Source organism: Falco cherrug, chromosome 7, assembly GCF_023634085.1.
Source record: "Falco cherrug isolate bFalChe1 chromosome 7, bFalChe1.pri, whole genome shotgun sequence".
NCBI classification, from domain to species: domain Eukaryota; kingdom Metazoa; phylum Chordata; class Aves; order Falconiformes; family Falconidae; genus Falco; species Falco cherrug.
The window spans coordinates 17,101,340-17,122,164 of NC_073703.1; the positions used below are offsets into that span (position 1 = coordinate 17,101,340).

Here is a 20,825-nt window from a genome sequence, read left to right on the forward strand (position 1 = left end):
TCCGGGACCGGCCATGTACGTGTGCGTGGCTGCGTGTGCGCAGCCTGTGCGGGTGTGTGTGCGGTCGGTCAGCCAGAAACAGCCCCAGACGTAGGGCAAACTGGCAGGAAACTTCTAAAATCACAGCTATGTACTAAACATGTTGGGTGGACGGCCCTAGAAGCGAGCATCGTGAGCTTTTTTTCTCTATAAAATCAGAATTTCCACGGCGGGTTTATCTGTTTTCTGCAATTAATACACACACACACACACGTACGTATTTGTAAGATTTCAGAGCCGTAGAACCGCGTCTCCCAAAGACATCCGTTGCTCTCCTCCGTTCATTTTCCCTGGGTGCACGAAGCTCCTCAGTATTTTATTTTGCGCTAAAAAATGCGTACAGATCCCGCACAGTTCCTACCTCCCCGGTCACTCCTCCACCCCTAAACGCTTCCACATCTCTCTGAATTTTTGTTACATTAACGTTAGCAGTGTCTCCATTTCTTACAGCGAGGGACAGCTGGGGAAAGGTGCATCTGCGAATGAAGAAAAAAGAGACCCGAAACCTCATCAATGATCTCAGGAAATGTTTAGGATAAAATAAAACAAAATTATCGGCTGTGATTGTTTCCCAGGCCAACGCCAGTGGTGCCACGGATCTAATCGAAACGTTGTCATCTTCTTCATTATCAGTATCTGTATACAATTTACAGTGTAATTAAAAATATTTTATCTCCACGCGTTTAGCGATTGGTTACCAAAGCAAACATCATAGCGAATACAAGTTATTCCCCCGAGTTTGTAGGAAATTACAGCATCAAATTTTTCTTCAAGAAAGGAGGGTAAAGCCAACCCTGCACAATTTGGAGAGTCCTGTGACATGCCGGCCTCTGTCGGGGTTCAATCTCGAACCTTAGAAAAGAACGGCCGTAGCTTCGCACCCACCTCCCCCCAGTCCTACGCGCAGCTTTTTTTTTTTAAATTTTTTCCCCGTTACTTTCTGGGGGCATCCCCACGATGAAGCGGCCCTGGTGAGCAAAAGCCGCCAGTGCGGAGGACAGCGCAGGATCGACGGGCCGCGGTTCCCCGACGGCGCCCGGGCCCGGCTCGGCCGCAGGGTGCCCCGGGACCCCCCGACGGGCTCGCAGGGGCCCGGGCCCGGGAGGCCGCACACCGCCCCTGCTGCCGGCCGTCGGGGGTGCCCGGCCGTGGGCTCCCCTCGGCGCGGACCCCGGCACGGTCCCCCCGCGGAGCCTCCCGCCCCGCCGGCGGAGGGGGGAGCGCCGGGGAGATCATTTCGGTGCGCTAATCAATTACTGCTTGTGCAGTCAAGTACCATATATTTAACAGAATAATCGTTACCGCCCTTAAGTCTTTATTTGATCAGCAGATACTCGGAGCGGACTTAAAACGCAACTTTGCTTGTTTGAATTGCGTTGCGTGTGTGTGCTTTTTAAATCCGAGATAATGACACCATGAAACGGCCGTAATCTCCCGCCTGACGCCAGCAAACACCGCACGGGCAGCGGGACTCGCCCGGACGGGGCGGCCCGGCCCGGGGCAGCGACCACACCGTGCCGGAGAGCACCGGGCAGAGTTGGTTTTGGTTTGGTGCATTTTTTTTTTATTATTTATTGTTATTATTTTCCCTCTCTTTTCTTCTAAAATTTTAACTACTTTTTTTAAATGGCGTGCGTGCGCGCTGCCGCCGTCCGCGCCTTCCCGTCCATGCGCGGCTCTCCCGCGCCTCCTGCGCGGTGACAGCTTGCGGCACCCGGGTCCCCTCGCACGGGGGAGCGTGTCAAAGGTGACGCTCGAAGGCTCCCAAAGCCAACAGCTGCCGGGGGGGATTAACTTTTCCAGACTTTCCCCTGTCGAGCTTCTTGGAAACTTGCTTGGTGACAAAAACATACACATCTGTCGGGGGCAGGCAGAGAAAAGAGGGCTGCTCCGGCCGGGGCAGGGGGGGAGGGCCGCCTTCAGGGGAAGCTGGGGCGCCGCAGGGGCTCGCTGCGGGTGCCCGGCTGCCGGGGGGGTCCCGGCTGCCCCCCGCACCCGGGCGGCGGCAGCGCGGCGGCCGCGCTCCCTCCCCGCCTGCCAGCCAGCTCCCGCCGCCCGCCCCAGGGCGCGGGGGTCCCCCTCGGCTCCCCTGGAGCCCCCCCGGGGCGGATGCCTGCCCGGGCCGGGGGAGATGGAGCGGGGAGCGGGGCACCGGGAGCCCCGCGGGCTGCAGGGCGCTGCCCCGGCCGAGCCGCCGCACTCCCTCCCGGCAGCCACGCTCTCCCTCACCCCCCGGAGCAAACCGCAGCGCTTGTTAATGAAGGAACTTATGGAAGATTGCAAAAACACCGTAAATAATTTAGCATTGTATTTCAGGAAAAAAATAGCTTTCTTAAATCATCTCCTCAATATAACTTGCAGACTTACAGTATGGCCCTGGTAAGTCTAAATTTTTAAAGTAGCAATATTCAAAGAGACAGAGATGTCTGTATTAATTATTTATCCGCTGGTGCCTTCCTTCGTTTCTAACTTATTATTAATTAGGCGCCTCTAGTCTTTCGCAGAGAGCTCCGCAGAGCCAGTTGCAGCTTTAAATATGAATTAAAAGCAAATCCAAGCTACTGTAATGCGAAAATTATTCCGTGTCTTCTATGGCAGAGATGAATAGCTGCGCAGATCAATACTGTGAAGCTATGCTCCAAACGACAGGGTTATTGATAGCTTATATTAATGATGTTAATGATGGAAAAAGGAAAACAAGAACCCGACCAACTTATAAACTTTTTATCTGCTGAAACCCCGCAATCAAGCGGACAGGAGCATGAATTAAGGAGGCTGCAGATAATAAGGACATTATTTATGAAACCGGATAAATGACTTCTGATAGTTTGAAGCGTTTGAACCCTCCGCCGCCGCCTCGGAGGCAGGCTGGGACCGGCCTGGCGCAGCCCATCGCCGGGGCGGCCCCGGGGTGGGGGGAGGGATTCACGCGTGACCCACGCGGTGGCGGCCGCGGCGGTGTGCGCCCCGTGCCTCAGCTCCTGCGAGGGTGCCCTGGGAAGCCCGCGGGAGAACACCCCGCGGGGTGGGAAGGACCCGCTCCCCGGGGACACCCACGGCCAGCCCGGCCCGGCCGGCGGCCCGCGGAGCCTCCCCCCGCGGCACGGGCGGCCCTGCTTGGCCGGGGCAGAGATAAGGGGAACGGGAGGAAGGGGGAGGGGGGGCGCGTCCCAGGCCTGGAGCTGCTGCCCACGGGCACTGCGGACACGCGAGGCCGGCCCGGGCCCTGCCGCTCGTGGGGCAGCACCTGCCGTCGGGGCCCGGGGCCCTTCCCGCGGCCCCGGCTGTGTCGCCCGCAGCGGGCCGGCCCCGGGGCGGCGGGGTCCCTCCCGCTCCCCCGCGGTACCCCGAAACCAAACGGAGCCTCCTGCCCTGCGCCAGCCGCGGGTATTCAAATACACACACGGTAACACAATAGGGATCAATAGCACTCCAGCGAACACTATTAATCTGGTTTATTATTTAGGGAAAGGTGCTATTAAAAGCCCCGCCGGTGGCTCCGAGGTGACGCTCCGCCAGCCCCCGGGAAGGGCACCTGCCCGCGCAGGCAGCACGTGGCCCTGAGTTATCAATTAAGGCAGGGACACATTTTAATCAGGCAGGGCTGCTCGCAGCGCCCTGGGTTTCTGGTTGAGGTCTTTATTAGTTACATGTATGAGCGAATATAGTCGCTCATCTTTTTTTTTTTTTTTCTTTTTTTCTTTTTTTTTTTCCTCCTCCCCCCCTCCTTTTCATTTTCTCCTTTTTTGCTCCCCTTACCCGGGTGCCAGACCCAGGGCTCCATAAGCTGTTCCCCGCTCTAATTAATTCCTATTAGACATTTTCCCGCACAATGCTCTCCAGTGCCTGTCTTCACACATTTTATAAAATGCTTTGTCTAGATACCGTCTCAGATATGCACAGTCAAGCTCATAGGTAACATTTTTTCAATGCTTTGAAAAGCTGCTGTCTTTAAGCAGGTTTTTTTTTTTTTTTTAAATTTTCAAATTATTATTTTTAGAAACAGCTTCCGCCAGGAGAAACTCGCACTTGTTTCCAAAAACAATTCACAGCAGATAGTGTAGATATCACTTAATTCCTACAGAAATCAATGTGAAAATTAGATTTATTGGCTACTTACATTGTTAAAAATGACAAAGTGCTGCCTTTTATTTTCATAAAACCAGAGAAGACCGAAAATCATTTAATAAAGGAGCCACCTAGTTTAATTTCACTGTAGGTCTCTTGCATCGAAACCAATTATTCGAGCCTCTCCCTCATAAACTTGCCTTCCATTCTAGTATTAAGGACAAAAATAATATTCTCAAAGAGAGTTAAAATAGTAGCATTTATTTGATGGCCGTAAAACCTTTCACGCCGGTAGCTGAAAGGCACCGTGTAAATGAAACAGCACCCGCCCTTTCGAATCGCCTGCTGTCCCCTATTAACCGCACAGGTCTGTTGAATTCTCTTTGCATTTTTTGAAGCAAAATGCACCCCCCTCCCCCCCCCCCCCCTTTTTTTTTTAAAAATTATTTATTTGGCGTTCTGGGGAAAAAAGGGGGAAAGCCAAAGGGACGGCGAGAGGACGGGCTGGCCGCCCAGCGCTGCCAAGGCGGCGGGGCCGGTCCCCCGCCCCGCTACTTGTTGGTTTGGTTGCGGGGGAACGAAATCGACGGGCGGGGGCGGCCGGGCACACCCCCCCCGCGGGCAGCCCTTGCACGCCGCGGCACCGGGACGGCCCCGTGCGCGCCGTCGGGCCCGGCGCAGGCGGGGGTGCGTTGCCCTCCCCGCCCGGCCCCGCCAACGGGCACCCCGGCAGCGGCCCCGGGAGCGACCGGGCCGGCGGGCACGGAGCCGGGGCCCGCGGGGCTCAGGCAGCGCCCAGCTGCCCCGCTCCGCGGCCGCGCAGCACCGCGCCTCTCCGCTTCTCGCGTCGCCGGGATTTAGGATTCGCGCCCCGACCGGGGAGAGCGTCGATAAAATTCTCCGTATCAAATGAGCAATCATTTGTTGTGGTTACGTGTTGGGTAATGAAAGATGTTAGCGGGATCAATAAAAATGAAAACACTTTTACTTACATCTTGAATTACTGTTTTAAGGGGTGAGCTGTGGTGATGCAACAAACCAGAGAAAGATCTACAACCATCAAATGTCTTCAAATGAAGCCGGAATGAACGCGTGTCCCCCCGGGCTCCCCCCTGCTCCCGCCTCATACCCCGGAGGTCTGCGCGCCCCGCGGCCGGCTCCGCTCGGCGCAGCCACCGCTCCGCTCTGTTACTATTTTGAAAGGAAAACTGCCATCTTCGGGGGTGTCTAAAGGTCAAATAACAGGTCGTAGCCCGAGGCAAATGGGAATTTTAGAGAGACGCGGAGCCAGCCCGCTCCACGGCATCTAAAACCTTTCCCTTAGCTGTCGCTAAATAATAAAGTATCTCCGTCTCTCCATCATTTTTTCCTGTGTACAGCGACACGGCGGACACACGCTCAGGCATCCGTGCGACCGGTCTCTACAGCGCACGAACCTGCGGAGAAACCAGCCCGCAATCGATTCCCCCGATCCGCGAGAGCCGTGGTACCGCTCTCCATCCCGACTAAAGCACAAGCGGGGCCCTGGTTAGCAGGAAATTATCGGGATCGATTTCGGGGCCATTCACGCTGAATTTAGCAAGGAGCAGCCCCAAACATGGAGGCTGCCGGAGCTCCGGGACCGCTCTCGCCTCGGACGCGCCGGCGGGCTGCGGCCGCTGCCTGCGCCGGGCTGCGCGGCGGCGGAGCGGGCGCGGACGGTGGGAAGGGGCCCGGCGGCGGGCGGCGAACGAGCCGGTCCCAGCCGCGGCCCCACGCCGGGGAGCGGCAGCGGCTCCGCGGGCGCGGAGGCGCCGGACAAGGCTCCCTCCCTCGCTCGCCCGAACCCCGCTCCGCGGGCGCGGGGCAGGCTGCGGCCCCCGCTCGCCGCCGGCCCGCCCGCTGCGCGCCCGCTGCGCGCCCGCGGCCGCTGCGCCCCGCCCCGCCCCGCCCGCGGCCCTCCGCCCGCTCCGTGCCCCGCTGGGCACGCTTACCGCGCCGTCCGCCGCACGCCGCCGGGACGGGCATCCGCTGCGGGCTCACCTCCTAGGTTTGCCCCCTAGGAGGAGAAAAATCATAAAAAAAAAAAAAAATCTATCTGCATAATTTCAAATGAGAACGAGAAGAAGAAAAAGAAGAAAAAGAAGAAAAAAAAAAGCAACTGCCGTGGCTGCCACGCCAGTCCCGTTAAAAAATAAAGCACCAAACCCTCACAAGGTGTAGGAGAGATCTTTTATTGGACCAACTTAAACGGAAGAATTTACAGCCAGAATTACACGTTCTTCATCAGCCCAACACGCACCAGAGGCAGAAGCATTGCCAGCACTTTGTGTCTTCCCCGGGTCTGCAGGAGCTGAGCTGCTTTTGGTGGAGGTGGGGAGTGGGAGAGAGGACAGACCCTCTTTCCCCCCCAGAGAGCCTCAGTTTGTGGCTTTGGTAAAAATAAAAATAGGAAGTAAAAAAAACCCCAAAAAACCAAAAAAACACCACACCAAAAACCCCACAACGAAAAATCTCTCCAGCGCCCCATTTTGCTCCATCTTTAAGTCCAGTCCAGGATCAATTCTCTCCCTTACATCCCCAGTCATAAACAAACAGCTTCCAGCTAAACCTTTTAAAGGTTAAAAGGAACAAAAAATAGAAATAATAATCAAGGCCTTTTTTTTTTTTTTTCCTTCTCCTTCTGCTTGTTGGACAGCGCATTTTGGTCAGTCTAGCCTTGCATTTAGGGATGCTACTTGCATTTGAATAGCTGCCTGGCTGGTTATGGATCGGGAGGCTATGAGAGGAATCAGTATGCAAATTGGTTCAGTTACAATCGAAGGGTTCGATCTGGAGAAGGTGCCTGAGCGGAAGTCGCTGTCAGCCAGCGGTGCATTAGGCTGCCATTGCCTGTGCCGTCTGGGCCTGCTCTCCTTTTCCCTCACCCTTTTTTATGCTTGTGTACAGGTTTCTCTGGCGGTAATTAAAACATACACACAAATCAGGGGCTGCTGCATATCACGTTGGTGCCTTTTGCAGGCTGCGGGCGCGGGGAAAGGGGGAGTGGAGAGAATATATCTCTGCGCTGCTGGGGTTATTATTATGCAGCCAGGGTGAGGCGATCAGTGAAATAAAACATTTATAAATGGTTTCGTGCTTACAGTAGGAGAGGTGGGCCGGGGGGGCCTCCCGGGCGCTGATCACACAGTGCAGGCTGCAAATCGATAACCCTTTCCTTGTAATCCCAGTAATTGTGGGAATCACGGCTCCCTGTTAAAGGGACAGCGGGCTCCAGCGGGGGCTGCGCTCGGCAGCCGGGGGGCACAGCCCCTGCCCCCGCAGGGCCACCCAGGCCTGCCTGGCTCTGCCTGGAAGGCAGTCAGCAGGGCGGCGGGCAGGAGGCAGGGGCAGGCTCTGGCCCCACCAAGGGCCACTTCCACAGGCCCCTGTGCGGTTGCAGTAAGGCCCCTGCTGTCACCTGTGGCATCCTCCACTCAGGGCAGGACATGTCCAGCACCCCCGGCTTGAGGCATGGCAGGGGGAGAGAGCAGGCAGGGGAAGGGGCTGGCCGCAGTACCTGGGCTCCCTGCGGCTGCCGCACATCCCAGCGGCTCAGCCCAGCTCCTCGCCTTCCCCGGCTCTGGCACTGCCAGGAGCAGCGGGAGGCCTTGGCCACTCCGTCCCGGTCTGGTATCACGGATGTAGTGATGTTCTGTTGCATGGCAGAGGGATGGGAAGAATGGGTGAGGTGCTGGGGCTGGGCTGGCCCCCCAGGGCTCCCCAGTGCAGCACCCCACGCCCAGCCCTGCCCGCTGCCCCGTCCCCATCGATGTGCTGGGCTGGGCAGTGGTGCCACGCAGCCTCGGGGGCAGCCGGCGCGGGGGGTGTGTGGGCAGGACCGCCAGGGACGTGGGGCCCTGCTCCTGCCCTCTCCCTGCCGCTGACCATCTGTCATTCAATTAGGGCTGGGAGGCAGCTGAGGGGCTGTGGGGAGCGGGGCTGGGGGTCAGCGACCCTGTGCACAACGGCCTGCTGCCTTGCAGACGAGAAAAAGTTCAAATGTTAAATGCTCTCTGGCCCCAGCTCATCCAGGGCACTCTCCTTTGCAGGCAGCGGAGGGGTGAAGGGCATCCGTCATTAGCACTTAGATTTCAGCTCCGAAGCTGACCCTGCCTTCTGTTGGGGGATTTTGGCCTGAAAAGCCTTAACCCTTCCAGGGCATCCCGCACCCTCCTCGGCCCCGTGTGGGCAGCCCCAGGCTGGTGTTGCCTGGCTGTGCTGCTCCCTGCAGCCCCCCTGGCGGCCTGGGGCTGCTCCCCTGGCACTGGGTTTGGAGAAGAGGAGAGATCCCCACAGCCCTGCCCCGTGGCCAGCCTCTTCCCGAACTCCACCAAAGGGCTAAGCCAGGGCAACAGGTCTCGGTGCCAGCAGGGAGCCACACTGTGGAGCCCTGATGGAGGCAGAATGCATGCCCTGCCCACCTACGGCTGCATCTCCTGCGGGGTGCCTGATACCCCTTCCCCTTCTTACAAACAGACCAGAACAAATTGATGAATTGAGCTTTCACTATGCTAATTTGGACATTATAAATATTTAACTATCAACCCTCAGCCAGCCAGAGAAGGCTCCACTCTTCTTTACATGCCACTTAATCTAAAGTAAATGTTTGCCCCAGAAGTGGCTGGGGCAATCTGAGCATCCCATTCCCTGCTCCTTCCTCTCTCAGGGGAGCTGAGTGAGTGCAAAAGGGGGGGATCTTGTAGTGTTTGACTCATTTCTGAGAGCCTCCCTGATGGCCTTCTCGATTTGGGCATGCTAAGAAGCTAAGTGGATGCAGAGACACAGCATTGCTCTGGCTAGGAGGATGCTAACACTGTGCTCCAGCTCTGAGAGGGTCTCTGGTCACACCATCCAACACCAGCGCTGTTTGTCCTGGAGCAGATTTCACATATATTCAGAGAGGGAGAGACTCCTGACTTGGGATTAGGGCGACGAAGAATGAGTTTCCACTTTCAACGAGAGCTGGCTCCTCCGCCTCATGCAAGCTCATGTTTATCATTCCAGTAGGATAGTACCTACTAAGAGAACCCCCATGGCCTTATTTCTGAGGACAGATTATATACCCCTCATGACATCAACATCTGATAAGTTTTCTTGTTTGATACACTTACCGTTTGCTGCTGAAGGGGAGTAGTTTTCTCTTTCAATGAGGCAGCATGTCACAAGTACTTGTTAATGATTGCAGAGCCTTGGTTTTTCTGAAGGGCTTGAGCAGCTGTTTGGCACCCTTGGCTGGAACAATTTTACAAGGTATTCACCTTGGAGGCTGGAGGAGCAAAAGAAAATGTCACTCAGTGGTGCAGGGGTCTGTGGGGCTTCAAACAGCTCAGCTGGGCTTGTCTGGCAGTTTTAAAGCATTTGTGTGGCAGCTGTGCCACTCACCCAATGGGTCAGGCCTTGGGAAGCTGCCTTTCTGGTTTTGAGCTCTGTTAATTTGTTAATGAGAAGCTTATGGTTACTTATTCTGACTCTGTCTCTCACCTGCTAGCAAAAAGTGAAGTTCTTCTTTAAGGAAGGGTGTGCTGGCATTTTGGTACCCCCCTCAGGCTGGCACCCTGTGCCACCTCACAGCCAGGGCTCACAGCCCCACGCGACAGCGCCCTGCCTGAGCACAGAGTGTGCCACGATAAGGTGAAGGCTCATATCGTGCTAGGTGTGTCAAGAAAGTATGGGAATAACTGGGTTGTCATTACCTGAGAGTGAACAGGGACTTGACATCAATCCCTAGACACAAGAACAGGAAATCATGTTCCGGAATGATCCTGCATATCTGGGTAGCTTCCCTCCCACCCTCATCCTCCAGTTATTTAGAAATGCAGGGGCTGGTGGTGTATTTTTGTGCTCACTTGTTCTCCCTTGCCCAGGACAAGTTGGCAGCAGCCTGGTAAGGTGCTGGGGAAAGGGAAGATCCAGCCGGGGAGACTGCCCTAAGCTCAGGCTGCAAAAGAGGGATGGATGCTGCACCAGAGATGCAAAGCACTAGTTACTTTGCTACAGGGTCAGATATTGGATTATCAGCAAAAGTTAATCCCAGTCACATGATAGATCTTACATTTGCTGTCATAAAATCTATCATTATTTAATAGGCATGGAAATCAAATTCTTCTGTGGACTATGAAGCAGGAATCTTTTAAAAATGTCTGTTTACCACCACAGACAACATATTGATCATTAGTTTTGAGACCTCACAGACAATTCGGAGATGTGTGTGAACACAAGCTGGCAGCTAGCTTTGCTGTACTCACTGTCCAAAATCAAACCCCTCCAAATGGCTGCGCACCCAGCTTTCCAAGCAGGTCAGTTTTAATTACTTTAAAGACTAGTGTTTTGTTAAAGACAAATAACAAGGAAATTGTATGGCCTCAACCTGCCTTTAGTTGTGCTGCTGTTTGCAGTGATACTGACAGGTATACACAGTGAGGAGATACACTCCTGCCTTTTGCCACAGAAGAAAAGCTACCTTCTCTGGAGGCGGCTGACCTGGTATTTACCAGTGCAAACAGCCTCATTTGTTCTGGCAGCATGAAGGGGCTGATTTCATCCTAACTTGAGTCAATGCAAATTGTTTCCATGGTATTAGGGGAACTGAGCTGGGTGGAAGGTGGACCAGTTTTTGGGGTTTTTTTTGCTTTTCAAAGGCTACAAATACTGTTTCCGTCCTTCAGCCTTCCCATTTCTGCCACAGGATCCCTGGATGGGAGCTGTGGGATGAAATTGAAAGGAAAAGTCACAATGCTGAGGCGGGGCATGTGGGAACTCCAGCGGGTTACAGCATTGTCCCAGCACCCGGGCTCCTCCAGTGGGTGACAAAGGGGTCACGCCTCTTGCCATGACATGCCTCTGTGCCATGCGAGGTAGTTCAAGTCATGAGAAAGAGCTCTCCTGGGTAAGGACTATTAACCGCAGGTGACTTGTGATGTGCACTCCATTTCCTGATAGAGATGCTAAGCCATTTCACATAGATTGCAATACAGCATTTATAGAAGTCTTTTTCCCAGTCCACATTTGTGGATGCCTCGGGGCACTCCATGAGCTGCCACAGCTCCATGGTCCCCAGGCTGAGGCCACTGTGTCCCTGCCAGCCAGTGGCACTGCTGTGACACCCTGGCACCGAGGAGAGCGGAGCAGCCGAGCGCTATCTCCCTCTAGCTTGAGAATTCACACAGTCTTTAATCTGCTCATATTTTAAAGTGTGGGGATCCCATAAATCCTTCCACATCTGGGATCGCTTGTAATGGCCAGTGTCAGGAGTTTACAGAGGAGCTTTCCTAAGATCTAGCGCCCAGAATCAATAGCAGCTGCAATTCCAGGCAGGGGGATAGGTTGAATCCTGATTTGATTCTCAGGTGTTTTCAATTGTATTGCCAGCAAAAAATTATTGTTGTTAAGCGATACTGCTGGTCTGCTTGTGCCTTTTGAAGTTGCCTTTATTTCTTTGAGCTCAGATTCCTTGAGATCTTCTTGCTGCTCCGTCCCCAAACCCTCATGTATCTAATAAACCTGACAGCTTCCCAGCAGATGTCTCCATCTTCTCCTTTATTGAGGAGACAGACTTCACTGGAGAGTGCATCTTAGCATGTGGGGCCAACACAGGCTCTTCGAGAGCCCCCAGAGGCCCAACTCATCTGCTCCAGCCACGAAGGAGCAAGCGGACATTGCCCAGCAAATCCAGGCAGGATTTGAAACGTCCAGGAGTTCACATTCCCTTAATTTTCCATTTTCCCTCTTGCTCTTGCACAGTGCAGCTGACAACATTAGCTCCCATCTGCCTGGAAGCATGCATGCTGCTTTGGGCTGAATTTTTGGAGGTTTCAGCCACCTCACGTCCCTATGGGGACTGCCCCTCATCATTAGCATTGTTCCCCTTTCTGTCTGTGAGGAGCACTGCCAGGGAGCACCAGGAAAATGCAGCCAGGAGGAAAGGGCTCCGTTGTGTAGCGTGCCTTTGGCCTTGGTGGTGTGGGTGCTGGCCAGGCTTGCTGGCCAGCCTCTGCCCTCTCGGCAAGGCCTTTCCTTCGGGTCTAGGCTCAACTGCAGACAAGCTGGGGCCAGAGTCCCTTGGCTATCCCAGTTTGCTCTGAAGTGCCTACATCTGAATTCCTTGTGAGTGGAAGAAAGGAACATGGAGGTGATGGGCAGCATCTGTAATAGGAAATTGCTGTCTGCAGATGTGTGTGTGAAGGAAAGCCTGTGTCAGACAATGGTATCAAGGGATAAATTCCACAAGTGAGTGAATCCATCTGAGTGTAAGACACAGGTTGTGCATTTTCCTCAAGAAGGAGCTGAACAGCTTCAAGGACATCCATCCACTTTATGAATGACATGGTTTCCCTAGTGTTGCCCATGCTTATTCAGTAGGAGAGAAGACAACAGGCAAATAAACAGAAATCTGGCTCATCTTGGACTGTTTTGTGAATCCTTACTCCCTTTGCACTTAGGTGGAGCTATGCTGGGAGATTTGCTTGAATAAGGAGCTTGATTACATTCCTCTTTCAAAGGAGCAATGTGAGAGTGTCCAAGCTGAAACACCTTCTGGAAAATGCAGCCTTCTCTCCTGGCTTCCTCTGCGGGTGGGCGGTGTGCAGTGGGAGATGCTCCAGCTCCTTTAGAGCAAGGCTTTGCCCATTGAATACAGTGGAAAGCAGCTTGTTACTACCTCTAAGAACAGAAATTTATCCTGCCTTTGCTCTGAGCAAATGGAAATCTGATTGCTCTTTCTAATCTTCCCCTGTACACCTGGTGTTGCAGGGACCAGCGACAACCTGGCCCTGATAAAGACTTCAAGAGTGGACCTATTATCTGTATCCCAGAAACACTCCGATCATGTGGGAATAGTTAAAGGTAAGAAAATATATAACAGGTCATCTGTCTTTCAGCTATAGTCAGCTCAGAGGTGGAAACAGATTGACACAGCTGGATGCAGCCATCACGCTGGAGCCTGCAAATGCCGGCCAGCAGCGCTGCAGCAGGCACTGAGCGCAGCCCGCGCCTTTCCCTGGAAAGCCGTTTGTCTGCGAGGGGTTTGGCCGTCGGCTTTGGAGAGCCCAGCCAAAACGCTGGGGTGCTTTCTGCTGAGCCTGCTCCAATGAGTTGGTGAAACCTAAGATGGGGTTTGGTTCTCTGTCCTGTGGGCAGGTGACCATTCCTTGATCCGGCAGCTTCTGCGGCCCCTGGCACTGCCCTGAGGCCAGTGCTTGCTGGCAGAGGCAGGGAGCAGGTGGTGCCTGCGGTCCGGGGCTCTTGGGCATTCAGGGAACGCAGATCCTCCCAGCCACCCGGCCCTGATGCTGCGGAAAGAATTGCCCTGGGAAGCAGCCGGATGCCTGAGAGGTGCAAGCCTTCATCTGCACGCTGCTCTCGGGTATTTGCTCCTACACGGTATTGTTGTGGGCAGGGTGTAACCCCTGGCCTCCAGTGCAGACGGTTGCATGAAAACAATTAATCTTTTGGAGAGCAGCAAATGGAAACATTAGCGCCTCGACCCCAGCACAGGTAAGCATCACTGCCCGGTGCAGACTTGTGTGCACAGGGAGCTTTTGCTGACTGCTAGCTTTTGGAGGCTGGTGGGTCTGTAAGGAAGGGCAGAGAACGCTGGAGACAAAGCAGCACATTCGTCCGAGGCGAGCACTGGGGCAGGAGCCCCGAGGAAAGCCGGGGAGCCCTGCTGGGTGCGGGCTGGCCGAGGGGCTGGGAGAGGCAGGCAGCAAATACCCCTTGCTCTGATTCCTGCTGGGGAAAAGGCAGCAGGACACGTCTGTTTGCTCCTGGCGGATAACCTGGAAGCTATCTGACAAATACCCCATCTTCACCTATTTCTTATCCCAGGGGGAGTCGACCATCTGTAGTTTTGCTAGCTGTGCTGGACAGGAAGGGGTAGTTCATTAGCAATTTATACGTTTGGTTTGCCTCCTAAAATGGATCCTTCCAGCAGCAGGGATGTGTCATTTCCCCTTTGAGATGCTTCTGCTTTCCCAGCAGTGAGTCCCGAGCCAATCACTCTCAGTTTGAGCTGGAGTTACCAGCGTATGTAAATGACGTAAATAAGCTGCAGGAGTAGGGTCACATAACCATTTTGTTAGGTCCTGCCTACCGTTTTGTTAGGTTCACGGATTCTGACAGAATATTAGCATGTTTGCATATGTAAATGTGTTAAAGAGAGCATCAGCTGAGGGAATACATTAAACTCAGTCATCCTTCCAAGCTGATTTAATCTGACAGCACCTCCACTAAAAAAATAAAAAGCATCAGTTTTCCCTTTGTGACTTGATGTACAGTAATTAGCTTGTTAGAGCAGGAAACACCTCCTTTCATAATTGATTTTGCACCCCTTTTACTTGGATATCTCTGACAAGCTGTTTCTAGTTCCCCAAGGACACCATCAGTACTTCCCCTGTGTTTGGAATTTCATGAATGTGAATAATGAATATGATTTATCCCTCCCACACTCCCATGCACGGATAATATATGTAGCCAATTTGTGAACTGGGCCTTGCATCAGAAAGATCGGTGTCAAAGTATTAACAGTGCAGTGACCAAGCGTGCGCAGGAACTGGGGCACAGCTAGGCAGTGATTTTCTGGGCATTAGCGAGATGGGAACAGGTTGCACCATGTGTTTGTCCACCGGGGAGGAAAAAAATGGAGGAAGATTTTCTGAATGGCCTTGTGTATCTAAGTTAGCATGCCAAATTGGTTGCTTATTACAGCTGGCACAGTGCCTTAGTGGGCTAATGTGTTAATAATGTGTAATGTTTCTCTTAGGCAATGGCACCACTCTTCATTAGCGCTCCTCAAGCCCTGTCACCGTTGCTTAGCTCGACATTTTGTTTCTGATGTTCGAGTGAGGGTATTTGAAATCAGGATTTCAGATCTGCTAACACATGTCACACACTCTTTAAAAATGGATTTTAAAAGGGCCTCGATAATTTTATGGCTACTAATAACATTTGTAGCTATGTGAGCTAAGCTAATGATAAGAGTAATCAAATTTCATGTTTCACGGCATAAAATGAGCAACTGTAGGGGTCAGGAAGGTATTCACTCCCTGCCCTCCTCCCCTGGGAACCACCGTCTTTTCCAGTTGGTTCAGTAGATGAGCAGTGTTTGAGATGTGAAATAGCACAGCGCTGCAGGAAAGTTCAGGCTTTCGTGCTGCACAGAGCAAAGGATCTTACACGGGTAGGAATTCTGGGTTTGGTTGGTAAACGGAGTGAAACGTTTGAACGATATGTTTGTTTCACACCAACTACCTTCTGTGTCGGCATCAAATGCACAGGGCAGGTTGTCCCCATTTTGGTGGGTGTCTGCTCAAGCCCCCTGGACTCGGACATAATGAGACTCCTATTTCTGAGCAGCGCTAGCACGGCCAGGTAACTCACGTCCTAAGTCTTCGATCAACGAAGGTGCTTGCTTACACTTCCCTCACGTTTCTGTGTTTCCACTCACCGTATTAGAAAGTCTGTTTTGAGCACTTCTTTAACACTGGGGATAACTGCAAGAGGCAGCCGAGGCGGCCTGGAACCACCAGCAAACACCTTCCCCTGCCGCCACCGCTGCAGGACCACAGTGGGAGAAGCCTTGGTGCTGCTGGTGGTTCGGGCGCGAGGCTGTGGGGTCATGGGGGGGTGCAGGCAGCTCCAACCGTCCCATGCCCACAGTGTGGCTGCAGTTTGCCCTGGTGGCTCTGGCAAGGGTGCATGCTGCCCACGGCGGCTGTGCCTGCTCCCGGTGCGTCTTGTTATGTGGCTGCGCACCCCTCGGCAGCGTTCACCCAGCACCCAACGGCAGGGCCAGAGCCCGGAGGCTGGGATTTGGCGAGGCACCAACCTGTTTAACTGACGGCTGGTTTTGATACGGACTTTCAGTCCTGTGTTTTGCTGTATAGTGCCTAGAACATTTCCTAGCACCCATACTTTTAGTGTGATGTGTTTTCTAAAGCCTTTTAGTGCATTGTACCAGTGATGTACTGAAGAGTCTGAAAGGACTCACTTAACACAGTGTGTAATAAAGTAGAAAGGAGATGTGCTGAGTAAAAAAAATTCCAACAGTCAAAAAGTTCTCTGTGTTTTCTAAACAGGGAAATAGCTTGGTTGGGTTTTTTTTCCCAATATTTTCCAGAAAATATCTCTTTTTCTTCTAAATTCAGATATTCATTTAAACATGTAAATAATTTGAGAGGTTTTTTTTGTTCAACTGCATTTAACCTGAGATCTTTTGATCCCTAAAGTGTAGCTTTCAGGAGTTTGGTATTATCTTACAAACCCACAAAAAATGTTAGAAAACATCAAAAATAGGCTAAGTTTCAAAAAAAGTTTTTTTTTTGTAGAAAAAGCGCTCTCAGCGAGCTCTGTCCAACCAGATGCAATTTGTTTTCGGGTGGCATTTCCAGGCAGAGGTCCAGGTTTCGGGACGGTGGTAGGAGCCCGTGCATGGCAGGGGAGCAGCTCGGGGCAGCTGGCACCCCACAGCCAGCCAGTGTGGGCTCCGCAGGGCTGCCCAGGGCAGCTAGCTTGCTAATATTAGCAGAGCATGCAAACACACAAAGAGAATGTTTATGGAGGTAGCCTTGGAGATAACAAAATGAAAGTCAGAGATCAGAAGAGCACTGTAGAAAATGTTTTTGCTTAGCACGGTTTGATGACTAGAGCTGAGCACAAGATAACGTGCGACTGCAACAAGGAGCCAGGTCTAGCGCAGCGAAGGCAGTCCTGGTCTGTTCAGGCTTCCCAAGTGCTGCTCCTGTGCCTGAGCTGGGGCAGTGCTGGGGATTTCTTCCTCTCAGACTGGGGCCAGGCTCTGTGCCCTCCTGGGGACAACCCCCCACATGCCAGCAAGCGTCGCCTGCTCCTGTCCCACGGACACGTGGCCCTTACAGGCAAGAAATGCAGGGTTAGAATTCTGTGACTCTGGGTAGAAACGACACCAGAGAAACACCCCTAGTTTTGCTTCCCTTGTCCTTGTTGCTCTCACTTCGGGTTTTCTTGGAGGCTGAAGAGAAGCCGCCTCCAGCTGCCTGTGCCCCTGCTCATGCCGGTGCCCCGTCCGTGTTGCTACACCCCTGCTGCTGCCCCGCACCCTGCCCCTGCCCGCACGCCTGCCAGCGACCGGGACCAGCCGCAGGGCTGCTTGGCTGGGGGACCAGCGAGGACATGGGGTAGTGGGTGATGCTGAGGCGCCCGCTCCTCCCCGCGCCGGCTGGGGTGCTGGGGTGGCTAGTTCAGCCCTGGGGAAGGGAAGGGCACTGCCGAGGGAGAGCTAAAGCTTGCCTGAGCAGCGTCGGGCACTGCCGAGAGCGTTTTTTGAGGCTCAGAGTGGGCTGCCACAAGGAGGGGGCTCCTTGGTACATCAGGGAACGTAATGGGAAAGGCTGGAGCTAAAGACCCTTTAATTGAGGCCTTCAGAACAGTAAGTATAACACTGCATTGCTCTGTTTAGGGGATTTTGCGTATCTCTACCATCAAGGCTACATTTGTCTGTAGGATTAATCACTTTTTGATCCAGAGGGTTTAAGACAGACAGCTTACTAGGAATGTGCCGCATGGCTTTCCCAGGCTGGCAATTAGCTTTGTTTCTTCCTATTGTCTTGTTTATTATGCCCTTCTCCATCTCTTTTTTTTGCTGACCAGCATGTTAATATACTAATTCATTCTTAATCCATTTTTAACTGTGCTTTTAGGAGACTTTTTAACTGAGCATTTTTAGTAAAAGCTCTGTGTTGAATACAGAAAATGAGAAACTCCTGCTGCTGAGCAGAGAACAGGTTTGTATATAGATGACACGGTAAAGAAATCCTTAGAGAAGCTCAAAGACATCATTTTGCTTTATTTTAGGGCTTTATCTCCAGTCTTGCTGAGGTACTCCTACTTGCCAGAGGGTCATCAAGAACCTGAATTTTACTCATTGCCAGTTAACTTGAATGCAAACAGGTTTCTTTGGGACATTATTTGTATTTCACATGAAAGAAAAAATATGTCCTGGGAGCTGTATGTGTGCATTTCCACTCAGTTCCCTTCAGATGCTGAGAAGCTAACTCCTGCTCGTGACAGGCTGTTCTTTCTTGCACACCACTGGCTCTGGATGCCAGAGAAAGCTCATGCCCCCATGTCCCATCATGCAGCCTTTCCTCCCATGCTCCTAGTCCTTTACTGGTTAGCACAGAAGATGGATGACGCCTTTACCTCCTTCTCATGTGGGCTGTTGGAACGGAGGGGACAAGCAGGAGGCTGTCCTTGAGCTCTAAAGGTGTCCTTCGTGCTGTGGTTGGGAGGTATCTATGTGCACTTCTCCCATGGGACCGCAAACAGATGAAACCTGTGAGCTACCAGCAAATAACACAACACTTGGCCTCTCCAGACCTGGCAGCTTGTTTTGTGGCTGGAACCAACCCAAACGCACCTGAACGCTACCTAAGGGCTCAAAGCTTTTCTGTTTACAGACGTGGCTTTGCTCTGAATCTTCTGGGTGACCTCAGTCAAGCAAGTTCACTGCTCTGCATCCATTTCTTGCTCAGTAACCTGCGGGAGCGATGCTGACCACCTTTATCCAGCGTTTTGCTACGCCCTGAGGACAAGCACAGCCTAAGGACTGCATACCGCTGTGTAGAACAGCACGTGGTTGATGTAACTGCGGCGTACCAGGCCAAAGCTTACTGAAATATAGGGGAGCTTTACACTCATTTTGATAGGTTTTGGATGAGATGCTAAAAGCTGTAAAGTTATTTTTGGCCTTCTGACATCGTCCAGTGTGAAGTTACTATAGCATGGTCGGAGCTGAATGCAGCACAAGCCATGCTTTTCTGTCACAGGCAGTTTGTCTTCCTTTTTCTTGGCTCTTCTTTTAATAAATGTAACCTTTTCTCCTATAGCTCAGGCATTGTGCTGAACCACTCCGACAAATGTTTGCAGGTTTTTAAAATATTTGGTATTAAAGAGATCAGGCTAGATGTGTTCTGCTGCCTTCATCACTCTAGGTTGTGTACTCTGTGTTGAAATGATTATTGTCATCACCCGGTGAAAGGCAGCTGATGAAAGACTTTCTCCCTCTGATGAGCTATCCATCCGCCAATGCCCGGTACAGAGTGCACAGGTTTTGTTTTTGAATGATATATTGCTGTGTCAAAGTGGCTTATGTGCTGCTTAAACTTACGCTGGTGAATGATAGAGCGTATGTATTAAACAATCCCATTGCAACGGGAGCTGTATTTTCTCATCTCCAGCTTTGGGAGCACCGGAGCCCACCCCCCCCGCGGTGAGCCTGGCAGGCACTCCTGGAGCAGGGTGTCTGGGTATGTCTGTGGTCACACTTGGGTGTTCACACTGGACATTTTTAAAGAAATGCAATTGGATACCAACCATTTTAAGTCTTCCTAGAGGATGCGACTGCTCTTTCTGCCCACCCCGTTCTGTTGATGAAGAAAACTGTTTTACATAACACATTTTGAAATGTTTGGGGTTTGGATGTATTTCCCCTAAGATCTTTTCTGTTCTCCAGTAGTGTAGCTTTTGTTTTCCCACTTGTCCCTCTTTTATTCCATATTATTCCTCTTTTTTCCAATCCTTTGCAAGGCTCAGCAACAATAGCTAAGAAGGGACAGAAGAAATGGAAGCTGTAATGTTTCCATTTTGGGTCTATTTCCAGTCTCCCAAACCATCTCCAAAAGAAGCGTTTCATCAGCAAAACATATTAAAAACACCACTTTGCCTTGAAAAATGTTCTGAATAGAAAATTCAGTTCTCAAAGCCTTCCACACTTTCACCATCCTCCAGTGCATCTGGTAAATTCCAACATTGCTGAGCAGAGCCCATAACATGAATAAGACCTTTCCAAACAACTGAGAATAATTAGAAAACATGAGATACAGATGTTTTCTCTGTGTAGTGACACAATCAAATACTTAACCAAAAATAATGTAATGAAAAGTCTAGGTCACAAAATGGAGTAGTGCAGCCTGGAAAAATAGTTTTCTGACCTTCTGGATTTCCTCTATTAGAGGACTACTGTGCAGTGAGCAAACCCTATTTCTTACAACAAAGAAATTTAGCAATCTGTGAGGCTATGTCACCTTGCTGGCAGAAACACTGAGCGGCAATAGTGCTGAAAGTCAACACTAATAGCTGACACCAAATTAAACTGCCAGAGTTTGTGTGATGTAGTTCTGTCACCCTTTGACACATTTGATGTGAATTCAGAGGCTTCTGCTGTAAACTCATCAACAGAGCTCATGACGCATCATCTTTACATATCTGTCCATCCACATTTGTCAGCAACCCGTGCGCCTCAAATGACTCCAGCGATTGGGATATAGATTGCTTTACCTTCACGTATAGTAAATAGAGTGTTTTAACACTTGTGATACCTTTAGCTCTAGCTTTTAACTGACAAAGTCTTGTTAGCCGCACTCCAGCCTTTCTGTGTCCACGCTGAACGTGGTGATTGATGAGGGCTGATTATGGCAGTGGGGTGGCCCATCCCTTCTTAACCTGTGGCTTGAATCATCTCCAGTTTGCCCATGCAGAAGAGCAGCAGGCGCACTCCTAAGTGTCTTCATGAAGTGCCTGATTGAAAGGCCACAGCCAATTAGGCTGAGCTGAAACGGACACTCGCAGGACGTCTTTGCCTCTCAGTTCCCCGCGTGGTGCCTGCAGGGAGCAGGCACTAAACAAGCACAGGTAGCCCTGCATCTGCCTGCCTGCACCCAGCT

General features: G+C 52.1%; 1 long non-coding RNA gene across 4 annotated transcripts in view; it reads right to left on the bottom strand.

Moving 5' to 3' along the window:
- Positions 1 to 213: 213 nt before the first annotated feature.
- LOC114014880 (uncharacterized) overlaps positions 214 to 20,825 on the bottom strand; it is a 121,374-nt gene continuing 100,762 nt past the window's right edge. For 2 of the 4 annotated variants that reach the window (XR_008733333.1, XR_008733335.1), the window contains exon 3: positions 6,305 to 9,394. This is a non-coding gene — a long non-coding RNA (uncharacterized LOC114014880). Of the gene's footprint in view, positions 516 to 6,304; positions 9,395 to 20,825 lie in introns of those variants that run through there. The other 2 variants (XR_008733334.1, XR_003558568.2) reach the window with 2 other exon arrangements.